Below are 12,248 nucleotides of genomic sequence, written 5' to 3'. Positions count from 1 at the left end.
GTGACCCAGATCGGATTTGAAATGGTCCAGTTCTATGCGACTTGTCACGTTCAGACCGTCAAGTTAATGCCTCACTCGAGTCGGAAAAACACGAAAAAATCGGATTCGTGCATTAAGACCTGTAGTATGAACGTAGCCAAAGCTAACCTTAAGCTGCTCTTTTTCACAAGAAGGTGCAAAAACATTAGCTGTTTCAAAGGCAGTACTTATTTATCTCAACTAAACAATGAAATTTACACTGTGCCTTTAGAAATAACTAAGGGTGTAACATGTATTCGTATTGAACCGTTTCGGTACTTGGTGCTCGGTTCGGAACGGAGGCGTACCGAGCGAGTTTCTGACGTAATGTAAGCCTTACTTTTCGAGGCTGTGAGTCGATCGGGTTACAGTTTCTTTGTGTAGATTATATTTACTCACGTCAGCGCCGCGACAGAGTGGCCGCGGCGAGAACGCGGTGAAATGCGGCCGTTAAAGTCAATCAGCCAATGCACAGCAGTCGCAGTGCGGCCGCGTGTTACACGTGTCCCACAAGCGCTCAACGCGATGCACGAGAAAAGAACGGCAGAGTTTATTATTTGTCGCGAGACGCGGCCCTCCTGCGTCAATACGACTAGCTGGCAGACCGGAGACACGGTAAAAAATGGTGGATCCGGTCGATTTTCAAACTGATATGCAATCGTAACCCACTTTTTGAGTCCATCAGATCTCTTGAGTGGTAGATCGGGGCACAGTTGACTGTTCTTTGTCGATCTACAGTTGTCTTCTCTGCTATAATAATAACCAACACGGCCCCGTGTTCAATACAAAACCCTCCTACCACAACAAAACAAGTAGGAACTAATATTCACATAGGAACTAAAGTTATACAACATAAAATATACAATATAAATGAATACTATATCACATTTATAAAATACAAACACATAATAAAATAAATAATAGCCCATTTAAATCAAATAAATTGAAATGAGCTAAAACACCTGTAATTAAATAATAATAATAATACACAGATCCTGCTTACACAATTAAATTTATGAATTTCTGTGTGGCGCTTTAACTTGAGAAAATCCACCAATAAAGCTTTTGAGAACCGTTCATAAGAAAAAAAAAATGTTTCATTGAGGCATTTCATTTGTAAAATACATGTTAAAATCTTTGTCATTGGGATTCTTTTCTCTTTAGCACAGGACTTCTTTTTTCTTCTTTCTTTCAGAGAGAAAGCTGACCAATACGCGGAGTCTGAAAGGCAAATTGTTGTTGGATTATTCCGCTAGTTTTTGAGCAGAATTCTAGCTTTGTATAGGCTACTGTTCCTATTGTTGCAAGCACAAAAGTGTGTAAAAAACAACTAGCACATTTATATTTTGCATTTTGTTTTCTTACTGTACCGAAAATGAATTTAACCGTGACCTCAAAACCGAGGTACGTACCGAACCGAGATTTTTGTGTACCGTTACACCTCTAGAAATAACACTTCTTTTAACCAATATGCTTTGTTTTTAAAGATTGCTGTACTATTTCGCATGTTTTTAGTCTTACCATTGTACTTACACGTTCTCTATATCGAGTAACTTTTCGACACCACCAAACAACGCACAAATGGACTTGGGAATACACATTAGCAAATTTGCTAATTAGCATAGCGCTTTGGGGGCATTTCAGGTGATTTGCTGATGATTTTCAGTCACTTCCTGTTGATTTGGGGCATTTCTGGGTTACTTCTTGTTGATTTTGACCATTTATGGGTATAGTCGTGCGAAATTTTCAATCCTTAGACGATTCACGATTCGGCCGTGGAAGATTCGAGAACGGTTCACAAACATCCAAATTCCGATTATTTAATTACATATACCATCTAAAGCGGAACTAAAACACAGTCGCAGTCTTCGGGACGCAATGAGGAACGGACCGAGAGTAAATATCATGCTCAACTCATGCCGCTAGATAAAAAAACAATAATACCTTGCTGCTGCCCACAGCTGCTACAAACAGCGCCCAGTTGCTAGTTGCTCCAAACATACGTCCACATAATGCTACGGTAGATATCACATATATATATATATATATAGAACTAGATGCGAAGTGACAGACGACGGTGGCGTTAGAACATGTATAGAGAACTAGATGCGAGATGACAGACTTGCCAGCGTTAGTAAACTGCCGCCATCTTAAAGCAGTAGACTTTTCTGGAAGGCTCTGTTTTAGCAAACCTAATTAACTTTTTGTCTGAAATACTCCTAAATCGGCAAAATCTTGACTTGAATCTATCTTTAAATGATGAAACAGTTTTAAAACTTTCACATGTCCAAAGTAGACAGAAGGGAAATTATGGCATAACGGGAGCAATTTTAACAACTTTAACAGTTCATTCACAACCTTAAATGAATTGAATGTAGTTTAAAGCTGGTGATACAGAATGGGGACTTGAGTATTTTATTTACTGTTTTGAACTCTTAATTTGATACTAAAATAGTCGTTTATTTAAGCCTGAGAGGCTTTTTGTACAATTTTTGTAACTAATGTACGAAAGATTAAAAGCAGCTAATAGCTGGGAGGGGGGGCTACATCAATAATCGATTTATAATCGAATCGTAGCCTCTGAATTGTAATCATAATCGAATCGTTAGGTTCCCCAAGATTCCCACCTCTATTTATGGTTCACTTCCTGTTCGTTTTGGTTACAAAACATAAGCTTCTAATGGATTGGACATTTTTGGCTGTCAATGGCAACAAATGAGTTTAATTTTGGTGACATTTCAGGTCATTTCCTGTTGATTTTGGGTGTTTGTGTGTCACTTCCTATTGATTTTGGTGCATTTCTGGGTCACTTCCTGTTGATTTTGTGTTACAAAACGGAAGCTTCAAACAGACTTGTATGTGAATGGCCGTCAATATCAGCCAATGAGTTGAATTTTTGGCGCGTTTCAGGCCATTTGCTATTGATTTTCAGTCACTTCCTATTGGTTTTGGGTCATTTCTGAGTCATTTCCTGTTGATTTTGGCATTCCTGGGTCACTTCCTGTTGATTTTGGGTTACAAAACAAAAACTTCCAACGGATTGGATGTCTATGGTGGTCAATGGCAGCCAAAAAGTTTATTTTTGGGGGCATTTTAGGTCTTTTGCTGTTGATTTTCAGTCACTGTTGATTTTGGGGGCATATATGGGTCACTTCCTGTTGATTTTGTTACAAAACGGAAGCTTCAAACAGACTTGTATGTGAATGGCCGTCAATATCAGCCAATGAGTTGAATTTTTGGGGCGTTTCAGGCCATTTGCTATTGATTTTCAGTCAGTTCCTGTCGGTTTTGGGGCATTTCTGAGTCACTTCCGGTTGATTTTGGCATTCGTGGATCACTTCCTGTTGATTTTGGGTTACAAAACAAAAACTTCCAATGGATTGGATGTCTGTGGCGGTCATGGCAGCCAAAAAGTTTAATTTTGGGGGCATTTTAGGTCTTTTGCTGTTGACTTTCAGTCACTGTTGATTTTGGTGGCATATATGGGTCACTTCCTGTTGATTTTGGGTTACAAAACAAGCTTCAAATGGATTGGTACGTCTATGGCAGTCAATGGGTTTAATTTTGGGGGCATTTCAGGTCATTTGCTGTTGATTTTGGGCATTTCTGGGTCAGTTCTTCCTGATTTTGGGTTACACAACAAAAACTTCAAACGGATTGGACGTCTATGGCGGTCAGTGGAAGCCAACGACTTCAATTTTTGGGGCATTTCAGGTCATTTGCCGTTGATTTTTAGTCACTTCCTGTTGATTTTGGGGATATTTTTGGGTCACGTCCTGTTGATTTGGGGTTACAGAACAGAAACTTCAAACGGATTGGAGTTCTAAGGCGGTTAATGGCAACATTTGAGATGAAATTTTGCAATGCGTTCATTTTTTTTTTTTTTTAAACATCATTTCCTGTTGATTTTGGGGCATTTACAGGCAACTTCCTGTTGATTCTGGGTGGATACAAGCTTTACAAAATATTTCAGACCCTATGGTGGGGTCATCTATGCTAGTGTAGCATTAAATTGTAATTGCAGAAAATACTTTCAGACCATAACAAAACAATACGACTGCAACTGTGCGGCTCTTCTTAAGACGTACTGTATTCTCAAACCGCAGCGCAAACTAATTCAGTATGCGCCTTTTGTAATCTGGCATCCTTTTGTCTGTATGGTTATAAACTGAGGACCCCCTGTTGCATTGAAGGAAGGATGCTGTCTGTGTGTAATCATATTCCACACTTAAAGGGGGAAAACAATTCTCGATCAAAGTGATTTATTGCTTATGAATGCTCTCAATAGCTCTGTTCTCAGTTCTGTATTCGATGAATAAATGACAGAATTGAAGAATTATGGGTTCAACTGGATTTCAAGGGTAAGATTTTACATGGTAAAGACTGTTACCATTGAAAAACCTGCCGGGGTGTAGAATTCTACTTCTGACTGGTTGACTCGAATGTTTTGAGCACAGGAGTCGTCAGATAAACTCAACATCTTTAATGGCTCATGTGCAGGGTTTAATTTGAGCCGGATCTTGCCGGAAGAAGACCCGGCACCCCTTGATTTTGGCCTCACTGTGTTCCGGGACTCATTTGGGCAGATGCGGCACCTCTCGTGCATAGAAAATAATAATATAAAAACGTTGGGGGTAGAGATGATGCCGATCGATCGGGTCCGATCACGTCATTTTCAAAGTACATGCCTTTTTTTAATATATATATATATATATTTTTTATTAAATCGTTTTCAAATTGTATTTAACGTTACAGACAAAATATGTTACACTCATCCAGAGTCTTTAGTTTAGGCTTAAGGTAGGGTTATAAAATTCATCATGAAAACGGCGGTAATTAATTTTTTAAAAAATGTATCACGTTAAAATATTTAACGCAATTAACCCATGCGCTGCACGTCCCACTCACGCATTGTCGCGTTCAATCTGCAATGGCGCTGTTTTACCTATATAGTGAGCTAAAAGACAGCGTAAAATGAGTAAAGTGAATTTTGCCAGCCTTTGGAGCCTTTTTTTTAATTGGTTAAAGCCTTACAATCCCTCACCCTACGATTAGAAATATCGTGGGAAGCAATGTGGGGAAGAAAGGTAGTAATTGATCTTTTTCTTAACACCCTATGTTTTTTTTTCAATGCAGAGAAGATATATCAATTGGTAGCACTACGCACAGTCATGGTTGCACTTCCCATCATGCATTTCGGCATGGCTACAGTATCATTTACTGAAAGCTCAACAAATACACTAGATGGCAATATTTAGTCACAATATACAAACATTTATCCTTTAAGAATTACAAGTCTTTCTGTCCATGGATCCCTCTCACAGAAAGAATGTTAATAATATAAATGCCATCTTGAGGATTTATTGTCATAATAAACAAGTACAGTACTTATGTACTGTATGTTGAATGTATATGTCTTCGTCTGAGTTTTATTCATTTTTTTCTTAATGCATTGCCAAAATGTATATGATCGGGAAAAATTATCGGGAATGATTGGAATTGAATCGGAAGCAAAAAAAAAAAAGCAATCAGATTGGGAAATATCGGAATCGGCAGATACTCAAACTAAAACGATCGGGATCGGATCGGGAGCAAAAAAACATGATCGGAACAACCCTAGTTGGGGGGAAGGAAGGAGAGGAGTCGTTGATGGCTTTCTCAACTTTATTGTTAAGAAAACAGTGAACAAAATAACAGTGGACGGCCGTCACATTCGACCGCAAACTTTTGCTTCTTGCCCGTCTTCCCCTCGCTTCCTACTACTCACAGCTCTCTATTCCCAGCATCTCTTAAACGGACCGTGCACAGTGTCTTGTTTTGAGCTTTTTGTTGACAAAGGTATCGAACGCACAACGTGCTGACAACTTTCTTTATTAACACATGGAGCTAACAGCAAGAACACAGCTTGGGGCTCTCGGCAGGCTGTGCCTCTCTATCTCACTCCCGCGTCACCTGACCAAAACAACAGTAACGTTGCGTGCACTTCAGGGTGCCTCGGAAAAACATTAAATCAGATTATTCGACATAGTTACGGACATTACAGTATAAAATAAAATAATGAAATGCATGAATTCATTTACAGAACAAATCCCAATAATTGCTTGTTGTTTATAAAAATTTGTCATCATTTGAAAGAGTCGGAGATTTGTTGATGCACTGAAAAGCTGGACGAACAAATCATGCCCCTGACATAGGGAACACAGGAACACACTCACTCCCCCTTTTTCTATCCAAACTCAAAACTCACCTGTTCAGACTCATATATCCATAATAATCCCTGATTTCTTTGTTTTACTGCTCCGTTAATTATTTTCAGACATTAGTATTTTTATTGTTTTGAACATTCTAGACTTAATTATTTGTACTTTTTTTAGTCTTTAATTTGTCTAATTGTTTTTTAAACGATTGTACAGCGACCTTGAGTGTCAGAAAGGGGCCTTCAAATAAAATGTGTTATTATTATCATTATTATCATTGTCATTATAAGAAAAAAAAAAAACTTTTGAAATTTGCGGCATCTGCGGAGCAAGCAGCAAGGATCAAATTGTATTTCAACATGCCAAAAAGACAGTTGCATTTCCTGTCTTTTTTTTCAAAAGGAAGGAAGATGATTCAAAATGAGTCAGAAAAGCACAAAGAAAAGAAAAAAAAGAAAAGTCCCACAGCATAGCAAGTGGACATTTGTGTTTTGTTTTCAGCACCGTTTTCTGCGTATGCTCCGGGACCTGTGCCCGTGTCGTCATCCCTGCGCTGTCATATGTACTTTGTGTTCTGTCACCTTATGATTTACAAACTAAGCACTGCTCGTGTGCAGATGTGCATACACAAACACACATTCAGTTTCAAGTGAAAGACATCCAAACATCTGATTAACACTCACGACTGTCTTAATGTTTTCCTTATTAAACCATAAACGGCATTATTTTAATAATAAACCAATTATATCGAACATTCGCACGTTATCTCTCATCAAATGACAACATTTACAACTTACATCAATTATTTATTTTTGATGCTATATCACGATACGGTGACCAGACGTCTTCTTTTGCCCGGACATGTCCATTTTTCACATTCTGTCCGGGACGTCCGGTGGTGTTTTATATATTCATGAAAATGTCCGGTTTTCATAATTTTTCACAGGACCAATTAGCGTGTGTTGAAATTGACCGACACATTGCATATGTGTTCCCAGAGAGCCTGCCGAGTTTTTAAGATGTTGCTTATGATCAATACGTAGCCTATATCTTCAAATGCTCATGTACTCAAAAGAGTAATTTAGTCAAAAATACCTTTATTCTCCTTTGGATACAAATTTGCGCATGCGTGCGCAGTCACAAACTGGCTTTATCATGGCGTCAACTGTCAATTCTCATTCACAAACAAACCTTCGACACAATAGGAGCTCACAGGCTATCGGTATGTACACTTGATAAACTTACCATATTGGACCGAATATAATACGGCCCTGATTTTAAGGCGACTCCCTCTTTTTCAAGACTCAAGTTTGAAAAAAGACTTTTTGAACACCAAATTAATTTTTATACAGAAAATAATTACAGTAAATCCAAAACAAATGGTTATAACAATATATTTGAGAGAAAAAGCATGTTATTTTGCTTCATTCAAATCTTAATATCTTCTTAAGATAAACATTCAATAGAAAAAAATAAGATTGAATAGTTTTATGTTTGACAATTCAACACAAACAGCAGGTATGGTCATGCTAAATGATGCAATATTAGCATTTCCCCAGGTGTTGTAATACCCTTTAAAGGGTTTTTAGGACAATTGGCCCTAGCCCGATTCTTTACCCTAAACTTAACTAGATACAGGGGTATTGCCGATATTGTGATAACTAGATTGTAACCTTTGCTATGTTTGGAAGTCATTTAATGTTGTGAATTGACCGATAAAGTTGTTAAAATTACTCACGAAATTGCATTTGTTTCCTTCTGTCTACTTTCGACATGTGAAAGTTTTAAAACTGTTGCATCATTTAAAGATACATTCCAGTTTAAACTTTGCCGATTTAGGTTTTTTTTAGATAAATTACTTAGGTTCACTGGGAAGGTTTTCTAGAACAGAGCCTCCCTGAGAAGTCTATGGCTTTAAGATGGCGGCTGTTTACTAACGCCAGCAAGTCTATCATTTCACATCTAGTTCTCTATACATGTGCTAACACCGCCGTATCTGTCAGTTCGCATCTAGTCCTATACACAGGACGTGTTTCACGAGCAGCGCGTCTGTGGAGCGGCTCGATCGGTTCACGCGAGGATTGCAAGATCGCGCCAGAATAGCGGGTATTTAAAGGTAATTAAACAACAACACTTTGCCTTTCAGACTCCGCGTATTGGCCAGCTTTCTTTTTGAAAGAAAGAAGAAAAAAGAAGTCATGTGCTAAAGCAAAAAGCTATCCCAATGACAAAGATTTTAACATGTATTTTACAAATTAAATGCCTCAATCATTTTTTTTCTTAGCAACATTTTTCTAAGCTTTATTGATGTTTTTTCTCAAGTTAAAGCACCACGCAGAAATTAATAAATTTAATTGTGTAGCAGGATTTGTGTATTATTCGTATTAATTACAGGTGTTTTAGCTCATTTCAATTTATTTTATTTATACTGTAAGTTGCGATTGCATATTATTTTGAAAATCGACCGGATCCACCGTATTTTTACACGAGTGACTTCCGGCCTGCCCGATCCTACCTAGTAGTATTGACGCAGGGGGGCCGCGTCTCGCGTCAAAAAACAAACTGCAGTTCTTTTCGCGTGCGTCGCGTTTAGCGCTTCTGGGACGCGTCTAACATGCGGACGCACTGCGACTAGTGTGTCAAATCAGCATTGGCTGATTTGACTTTAACGGTCGCGTTCCGAAGCGTAATCGCGGAGAGATCGTTGACGCGACGTTCATGTTGCTGGTGTTTTACCGGCGTTAGGTAGGCTCGATTCCCGACAATTCACGTCGCCTTCAAAGCATCTGCCGTCCTCAAGATGGAAGCAGAATTATTGCTGGCTGACAGTGGGAGATGTGAACGAGGCTAGCATCAGGTGTAGCAAACACAGAAACTTACCAAACTTTGGAAAGCATTGTCTAATTGAATGAGCAGGGACAACCAGCTTGGAGTCAGAAGTACGTGCGCTATTCTCGAACCTGAACGCACCCCAAGTCTTGGATGACAAATCAACAGAGCAGAGAGACGACTCGACACGGCGGGTAGTTTCTTCAATTTATTCAGAGTAAGTAACGCACCGCTTTTGACCGTCAGTAACGGTAACGGCGTTGTAACGGCGGAAAAAGTAATTAGTTAGATTACCCCGTTACTGAAAAAATAACGCCTTTACGTAACGGCGTTATTTATAACGGCGTTACTCCCAATACTGGTTATTGCCAACAAAGGGTACATAACAAAGTATTCAGATGAACTTTTGGTATTGACCAAATACTTATTTTCCACCATGATTTGCAAATAAATTCTTTAAAAATCAAACAATGTGATTTTCTGTTTTTTTTTCCACATTCTGTCTCTCATGGTTGAGGTTTACCCATGTTGACAATTACAGGGCTCTCTAATCTTTTCTAGTAGGAGAACTTGCACAAATGGTGGTTGATTAAATACTTATTTGCCCCACTGTAGAAGCATTATTGGACAACAGTCCAGCCAGTCCCAACGCTGCCACCAGAGGGCAATGTATCCTCCTCCAATACTTTTGGAGTTTTTCGATAGTTATTTTGACATTTCAAAGGGTTAATTCCGATTTACGCGGAAATTCGGGTTTCGTTGCCAGCATAGGAACGGAACTCGTTCGTAACTCGGGGACTACCTGTATTCTTACGGGAAAATCCCACTCGATTTACGAATATTTCGACTTACAAACCAGGTCCTGGAACAAATTAAATTCGTATGTAGAGGTACCATTGTAGTCTGACAAAACCTCGGCTGGATTTGTTGACTTCAAGAATAATCTGTTTACTCATGACATGCTGTTTTTAGATGCCAATGAAGACTGAATCCTCAGCCATCATTCTAGTCAATTTTCCGGCTACACTTTCTAAATCTTGTGATGTGAGACATTTTCAGTGGTAATCTCCCCGTGACTGCCTCAACCCCAACCCCCTTCGCCATCCGCAGGCTTACGATTGCGATCAGCTCAGGTGGTGGTGCTGATGGTGGTGGGGGACTCAATTAAAAAGGCAATCACCAATGGATAGACTCTATCCGTCCATCAACACTCAGCCACCCAGGACATTTAATCAGCCTCCACTAAGAGGCATCTCCTTGTATGACACACACTTTGGTCATCCGCTGACAGACAAACTCCATCAGGAAGTTCTGTCCACTCGTTTGAAAGGCCCGGCATTACCCCTAATCAGCTGGGTTAACTGTCGCTGTATTGACAAACCGCTGGATGATTGTTCCGCTCGGGGGTCTCTGGAGCCTACTGAAATTGATTAGTGGAAAGGCTGCAGCTCTCGGTATGACTTTAAGCCAAAGCGGCGCGATGCAGACATGTGGACGCGAGCTGTACATTGATCATTCTGACATGCATATGTGGGAGACATGTTGAATTCACGCAGTGGAACCTCTAAAACAGTGGTTCTTAATAGGGTTGTTCCGATCATGTTTTTTTGCTCCCGATCCGATCCCGATCGTTTTAGTTTGAATATCTGCCGATCCCGATATTTCCCGATCCGATTGCTTTTTTTTGCTCTCGATTCAATTCCAGTCATTCCCGATCATTTTTCCCGATCATATACATTTTGGCAATGCATTAAGAAAAAAATGAATAAAACTCGGACGAATATATACTTTCAACATACAGTACATAAGTATTGTATTTGTTTATTATGGCAATAAATCCTCAAGATGGCATTTACATTATTAACATTCTTTCTGTGAGAGGGATCCACGGATAAAAAGACTTTTGACTTTGTATATTGTGACTAAATATTGCCATCTAGTGTATTTATTGAGCTTTCAGTAAATGAGACTGTAGCCATGCCCAAATGCATGATGGGAAGTGGAACCATGACTGTGCGTAGTGCTACCAATTGATATATCTTCTCTGCGTTGGGAAATAACATAAGGTGTTAAAAAAAAGATCAATTGCTACCTTGCTTCCCCACATTGCTTTCCATGATATTTCTAATCGTAGGATGAGGGATTGTAAGGCTTTAGCCAATTAAAAAAAGGCTCCAAAGGCTGCCAAAATTCACTCTACTCATTTTACGCTGCCTTTTATTTCTTTATATAGGTAAAACGGCGCCTATACAGATCGAGAGCGACAATGCGTGAGTGGGTCGTGCAGCGCATGCATTAATTGCGTTAAATATTTTAAAGTGATACATTTTTTTAAAAATTAATTACCGCCGTTATTGGGATAAATTTGATAACCCTACCTTAAGCCTAAACTAAAGAATCTGGATGAGTTTAACATATTATGTCTGTAACATTAAATACAATTAGAAAACGATTTAATTAAAAAAAAAAAAAAAAAAATTTAAAAGACATGGCCGATATTTTTTTGCCGATTCCGATACTTTGAAAATAACGTGATCGGACCCGATCGATCGGCATCCTGATCGACCGGGACATCTGTAGTTCTTAACCTTGCTAAAGGTACCGAACCCCACGAATTTCAGAGGTGCATTCACCGAACCGTTCGAATTTCATAATCGAGCCATTTTTTTAACGAATTCAAAACCTAGGAAGCTAACATCTAAGTGAATTCCTGTTTAAATTTCTTCCAGATTTCAAATTTATTACCGATAATTAGTTTTTTTGCTGTAGATTTTCATGCTGGTAAATGAAACATTTCATTTCACACTTCCATTTTTTGTTTTCATGTCTACTTTGTTATTTTATTGTCACATCCTTGCATGACAGACTATTTTCATGACGTAAAATTAAAACAGAAATGTCGTTTAATTCATCTGCAGGCGACCGGAAGATCATGATTTTACAACACTGAGCGGGTGCTGACGAGTCCGAGTGGGGGAACTAGCCACACTAAGCCACACGTTTGCTAACCGTCATATGCTATTGTTTAGCCACAACTGGATTCATTACCTTATTACTATTCATCCTTCGCACAGCTGCTGGAAACAGAAATGTAATCCATCTGCAGGCGACCACGATATCAATTTTTTCAAGACACTGTTTGGGTGTGCGCTGGTCCTCGTGGGAAAGGCAGTCTTCATTAAAGTGCGTACGACAGGATAAAAA

General features: G+C 39.0%; 1 protein-coding gene across 9 annotated transcripts in view; it reads left to right on the top strand.

Annotated features, from left to right (window-relative positions):
* The window catches only part of klf12b (Kruppel like factor 12b), a 212,167-nt gene that overhangs the window by 86,675 nt on the left and 113,244 nt on the right, over nucleotides 1–12,248 (top strand). The window lies entirely within an intron of this gene.

This window comes from Corythoichthys intestinalis, chromosome 12 (genome assembly GCF_030265065.1).
Source record: "Corythoichthys intestinalis isolate RoL2023-P3 chromosome 12, ASM3026506v1, whole genome shotgun sequence".
Classification (NCBI taxonomy): domain Eukaryota; kingdom Metazoa; phylum Chordata; class Actinopteri; order Syngnathiformes; family Syngnathidae; genus Corythoichthys; species Corythoichthys intestinalis.
This window is presented reverse-complemented; position numbering and strand designations above follow the sequence as displayed.